Source organism: Amblyomma americanum, chromosome 7 (assembly GCF_052857255.1).
Source record: "Amblyomma americanum isolate KBUSLIRL-KWMA chromosome 7, ASM5285725v1, whole genome shotgun sequence".
Taxonomy (NCBI): domain Eukaryota; kingdom Metazoa; phylum Arthropoda; class Arachnida; order Ixodida; family Ixodidae; genus Amblyomma; species Amblyomma americanum.
Window position 1 is genome coordinate 160247577 of NC_135503.1, and position 6000 is coordinate 160253576.

Genomic DNA, 6000 nt, shown 5'->3' on the forward strand with positions numbered 1-6000 from the left:
CGGATCAAGGGGTTGTAGGTTTGGGGGTTGCCGGGACGGGCCTGCGCAAAAACGTACACAAACATAGCGCAAAATAAATGTTGAATGGACACAAAATTTGTAATTCTCACCTGGAAACAATTCCTCAATCTTTTTTTTTTGTGTGTCCAGCGTTGGTTTCGACGGTTTGCGCCATTCACACGGAAGGTCCGTGCATGAGCTATTCTCGTGGCTATTGACGAAGATCGCCAGTGCTGCAGCATGCTTACACCATCCACGGACCCCAGCTTTGCAAGTGCAACTGGCCCTCGCGATCTCCCTTGGGTTTCCTGAGAGCTTATAAACAACACGCCTGGTTATTTTAGTCCTCCTTAGAACAGTGCTGACCGCAGTAAATTTTGCTTACCTCAAGGCGAATGTCGTAGTCCGCATTTTTCATTTGCGCGACGCACTTGCCGATGATGTCGGAAGGCTTCGTTGCGCCGACTGCTTCCTCTTGAACGCCATACACATGATTGCTTTCATACAGCCGTCGCCCACTTTTTAAACTCTTTCTTTTAAAATACACATCAAGGCTTTCAATGCGTTGAAATCCGCAGAAAAGCAGGCGTTGGCTCTCGCGCGGTGCCATTCTCACAACGATGGTCAGAGCGCGTCTACGATGTGGCCGGGCCGGTTGACAAAAACGCACTGGGCGTCCGGTTAACGCGGGGACAGCCGCAAGGCGGCGCTGGCGATGCGGTTACAGCAATAGCTTCACTTGAGCAAGGAGAGTGGGAAAGGGCAGAGAAGAAGGTTCCTAGTGGCACATCAACAGGACCAGATGGTATCCCGATTATGTTGATAAAGAAGTTAGGACCAAAATCCAAGCAAACATTAATACAGGTAGTGAACAAAATGATAGTGGATGAGAAAGTCCCCGATGAATGGCGATTAAGTAGAATGAACATGATATATAAGGGAAAGGGGGACAAAGCAGACGTAAGTAACTATCGCCCCATAACAGTGACGTCTGGTTTACAGGGTGGTGATGCAAATTATAAAGGATAGACTGCAGGCTTGGGTGGAGAACGAGGGGGTGCTAGGGGAACTACAGAATGGGTTCCGGAAACAAAGGAGGTTAGAGGACAATCTATTTTCATTGACACAGTATATAGAAATTGCGGAAAAGGAACATAGGCCCTTATTGCTAGCATTTCTGGATATTAGGGGAGCCTATGACAACGTTACTCAGGAGCATTTGTGGGACATATTGGGCACATTGGATGTGGAAAATGGAGTAATTAATCTTTTAAAAGATATATATAGAGGTAACAGAGTGCTCATAAAATGGGAAAAAAATGTATCAGGGCCTGTAGAGATACAGCGGGGGCTTAGACAAGGATGTCCTCTGTCCCCTTTGTTGTTCATGTTGTACCTGCAAGGTTTGGAGGCCAAGCTAGAGGGGAGCGAACTAGGTTTCAACCTATCTTTTTTCAAGCAAGGGGAATTGATTAAACAGACATTACCGGGACTAATATATGCGGACGATATAGTGATAATGGCTGACAACAAGGAAGACCTGCAGAAGTTGTTAGACATATGCAGTACAGAGGGAGATAGATTAGGCTTCAAGTATAGTAAGGAAAAATCTGCAGTCATGACATTTAATGAAGAGGGCGGCGAGCATAGAATACAGGAGTTCGTGCTAAAAGTAGTGAATGAGTACAAGTATCTTGGGGTGTGGATAAATAACAGTGTTGAGTATCTGACAGAGCATGAAACATATGTAATGAATAAAGCTAGTAGGAATGCAGCTGTCATGAAAAATAGGGCACTGTGGAATTACAATAGGTATGAGGTGGTAAGAGGGATCTGGAAAGGGGTGATGGTCCCTAGCCTGACCTTCGGGAATGCGGTCCTGTGTATGAGGCCAGATGTTCAAGCAAGGCTGGAAATTAGGCAACGGGGAGTAGGGAGGTTAGCTTTGGGAGCACATGGCAATACACCAAATCAGGGGGTACAGGGTGATATGGGATGGGCGTCTTTCGAGAGCAGAGAGGCTAGCAGTAAGATAGCATTTGAGGAACGATTGAGAAGGATGGAGGAAAAGCGGTGGGCTAGGAAAGTTTTCAGATACCTGTATATGAAGAATGTTGACACGAAATGGAGAAAGCGAACTAGAAAATTGACAAGCAAATATCTGGACAGCAGTAAGGGGGCAAATCAGCAATTATCGGTTAAGAAAAAGGTTAAAGGAACAGAGAGAGCTTTGTGGAAAACAGGGATGCTGACGAAATCGGCACTAGAAACATACCGGACCTTTAAACAGGAAATTGTCAAAGAAAATATCTATGATAATTGTAGGGGAAGTTCTTTGTTGTTTGAGGCCAGGACTGGAGTTTTGCGGACTAAGACGTATAGAGTCAGGTACCAGGAGATAGACACTTTGTGCATTGCGTGCGGAGAGGAGGAGGAAACAGCTGAACACTTGATACTTTTCTGTAAAGGGCTTCACCCTACAGTGGAAGGCAGCGGGGCTGACTTACCCAAGTCATTGGGGTTTAGGGATAGTGAAGGGAAAGTGGATTTTAAGAGGTTAGAAGTAACCAAACGGAGATTATCTGATTGGTGGCTAAAAGCAAGACAGGAGTAAAATTTCACAAGACATGGCTAGGTGGCTTGAGCCACCGCCCGATGTAAAGGGTTCAGCCGTATCCATCCATCCATCCTGCTGGCGCCACCATACCAGCGCACGGAGCCCATACGTGGCTGCGTTCCAATACTCTAGACGTCTAACAAGACGTCTAGTGTGACGTCTAGGAAGCAGTCTACATGTCCATGTATTGGAACTTGTCTACTGCTCCCGCCGCCTCGCGGCATAATAATGTAACTAAAGCTTATGAACAGTTGTACTACTATTTTTCACAAAGTGAGCAATAACGACAATTAAAAACGTGTTTTCAATAAGTTTACACATTTCTTCTGCAATGACTTTGCGCGTAAACCGGACTGGTGGATGTGCCTATCGGTCAGTCTACTTGTAGCAGACGGGGCCGCTCTCCGAAGACGACGCTAAAGAGATATGCGATTATTCTTTTATTATTGATGCTCAACTGTACATGCTCCTCGAACGTGCTCGTTCAGACGGTCCTGTAAACATAAGAAGGAATACGAAACACTGTAATCAATATGCGCGAAATGCGATACGGCTAATATACACTGCAACAGGAAAACACATACGTGACATTAAACCTGCTGTCTGCCCTACGTGGCACTCGGAGACAGCGAGAGACCTAAATACAGCAGCGGTCTTTAATCCTGCAAAGACTAAAATCAATTCGCAACATGCCGGTGTATTTGTTCTGAAGTGTAGAGATGAAAAAGAATGCACGCGAAAGAGTTGATGCAACTAATACAGCAACAGAAGAACACATTTGTTAACCGTCACGCCAGCCGTCTTAACGCCCGTCGAGGAAACCAACGACAGCGACGAGTATTCTCTAAAATCAAGGTGCTAATTAAGACGATGCCGGATCACGTAAACAGACCTACAGCGTCCGCTGCTGTAGCAAAGCTCTCAACTGCACGATTTTCTCCTGCGTGATTCACTTCTAGGAATCGCACGTCCAGAAAGATTAATTAGCCACTAGTTTGCGTACCAAATAACATAATGGAATGACTCACATTTTTCCTTTCCTATACTCCGTGTACAGTCCGACGCCCGCAAGAGCACGACTCGCTCATCTGCGTACATTAGCTCCGCCATCTTTAGACAGCAAGTTAGCCTGCATCGATGCGGACTTCGGCGAAGCAGTCTTATGAGACTGCTTCGCCGAGAAATGGAACGCGTCCCAAGATGGCGGCTGTCCGGCTAGACGTCTAAGTAGCTAGGGAGCCTACATACATGCCGCCTGCCGCCTGGCTTAGGTTGGTGACATCTCTCCCAGTGTTGCCGAAAACGGCCGCTAAACATGACGGGCAGCCATGTTGTTCCCCTTGAAGAGAGCATCCCCGGCTTTCAGTGGCGTGGTCGCTGGGGCGATCTACAACATTAGTTTATATTCTAGTTTATCGGCGTTTCTTTCGAAGTTAGTACCAACAGATGACGCCGTTCCGACGACATAGAGCAGTTCTCAGCGACGGTGCATTACACTCCGAACGGGTCTCTCCTCTGCGCGCGTCATCGCGCCAAAAGGCAGCGCTTATCAATTACGTAAAAAGGGTTCCTCCTCACGATGAGCACTAACCGAGCTTAGGTGTTGGGCGTTCAGAATTTAATGTTATGACGGTAATCAAAAGATTACGCAGGCCCACTTTTTAATGCTTATCAATTACTTGGTTCATGCGCGGCCTGTACAGAATGTGGCCGTAGTGGCTGTGTAGCTTATGTCGGGCATAATCGCCGCAAGTGTTCTATCGTTGGATAGCATATGTCGAGTATAATTGCACCGGAGTAATCGCAGGTCTTAATTACCATTAATTATTTATTTGATTTAAAATTGAACCTAATGCTATAGCATCGTCATATATCGTTGAAAGGTCTCGATGAGTAGAATCGAAAATGTAACGGTAAACCGAGCTAACGCTGGTCTATGTAGGTTCAAAATAAAACCACGCAACAGAAGCAAAACAGTAGCACCTAATGCTTATGCATTCACAGCACGGGAAGAGACTTAAGTGCCCCAGTAGTTCTATTACCGACATCACAATGGCATTTGCGTGTGCAATGTACCATTAGTTTGTGCATTTTGCTCTTCTGTGAGCAATTACACATGCTCTACGCAATGAGCTATGCAACCCCATACTAGCACACTGTAGCTTCAGCAAAAGGTATAAACATACTTAAAAAAATTTAGGGAATCTTCAGGCTGATGTTAACAAATTAAGATCGAGTGTTGTAAGCGTCTTAGTTTTGTACAGATTGCCATTGAGTTAACATTAAAGCAGTGCTTCATTTCACATTGCCTACCATTTTTCCACGTGTGCTGAGAAACTAACTTACACAGGGTGTTCAGTAGGAGGCTCAAATGTTCAGAGTGTAACATGAGACTTGCTGGAATGGAATCAGAGAAAGAGGAGCAATACAAACAATGGGACAAGTGAGAAAACCTAAAATCAAGAAACCAAATGACATTTTCAGACGCCTTCGTGTAAACATTCAAGAAGCTTCTTTTATTGCCGACACACTTCTGGCAACTGTCAATTAAAGGGGAGGTGCTCATATTCTTTCTCAAGCAAACTGACAGAATATATAAGCATCCGCAGCCAGCTAAAGTGCATATGAAATTACATTCTTCCATTATCAGCATCTGTGAAACCAGTGAAATTTTTGTACACATATCAGTCACTCCTGTAAAACATATCTGGTGCGCACACTGATGGTGTAATTGCAAACAGGCTTATTATTTTTAAACATTGACCGAAGTAAAGCAGCTTCGTTGCTCAATGAACACTTCTACATAAAACAAAATATACTGATAGCCATGAACAAATTGCATGAGTGCAGTACAGAGGACACAATAAATGGGCTAAATTAGCAGGACTAGTAATGCAAACAACTCAAATGATAATGAGAAACACCACGGCAACTCTGTGGGAGCGTATGTTTTACAGCCCCTAAATAATGCAAGGCATGGTAGTGATGCTCCAGCCACAAAAATAAGACTGTTACGCACTTCACAAAAGACTTGAAACAGTGGTTTACACATTTGCATCTAGTTCCAACACTTGCTCCTAAAAACTTCACCTTTGATGAACACACTAGTGTCACGCACTGTAAATCAGTTTGCTATTTCCAAATGCTGACTGAAGCAAAGCAGCTTCATTGGTTAGTGCACACAATCTGCAAGCAACAGCTTGCTACAGAGAGGTGACATAAAAATATGCTGAAAGACGTGAACAATTTACAGGCGAGCAAAGTACACACGACATACACAGTGAAAGTGTCAGAGTGCTATATTCGGGTACAACCCAAGGAAGTAGTGGCAGATGCCCCCCGACCGTTTCCCTCCAGCCAATAGCAGTGACCGATTTTCATGA

The 6000-nt window shown here is 44.8% G+C and overlaps 1 long non-coding RNA gene across 1 annotated transcript; it reads right to left on the minus strand.

The window, feature by feature from the left end:
• Positions 1-3042: 3042 nt before the first annotated feature.
• On the minus strand, positions 3043-5084 carry LOC144096725 (uncharacterized). The gene is made up of 2 exons (XR_013306832.1): positions 3646-5084; positions 3043-3111 (listed from the first exon to the last, which is right to left on the minus strand). It is a non-coding gene; the product is annotated as an uncharacterized LOC144096725 (long non-coding RNA).
• Between the last annotated feature and the right edge of the window lie 916 nt (positions 5085-6000).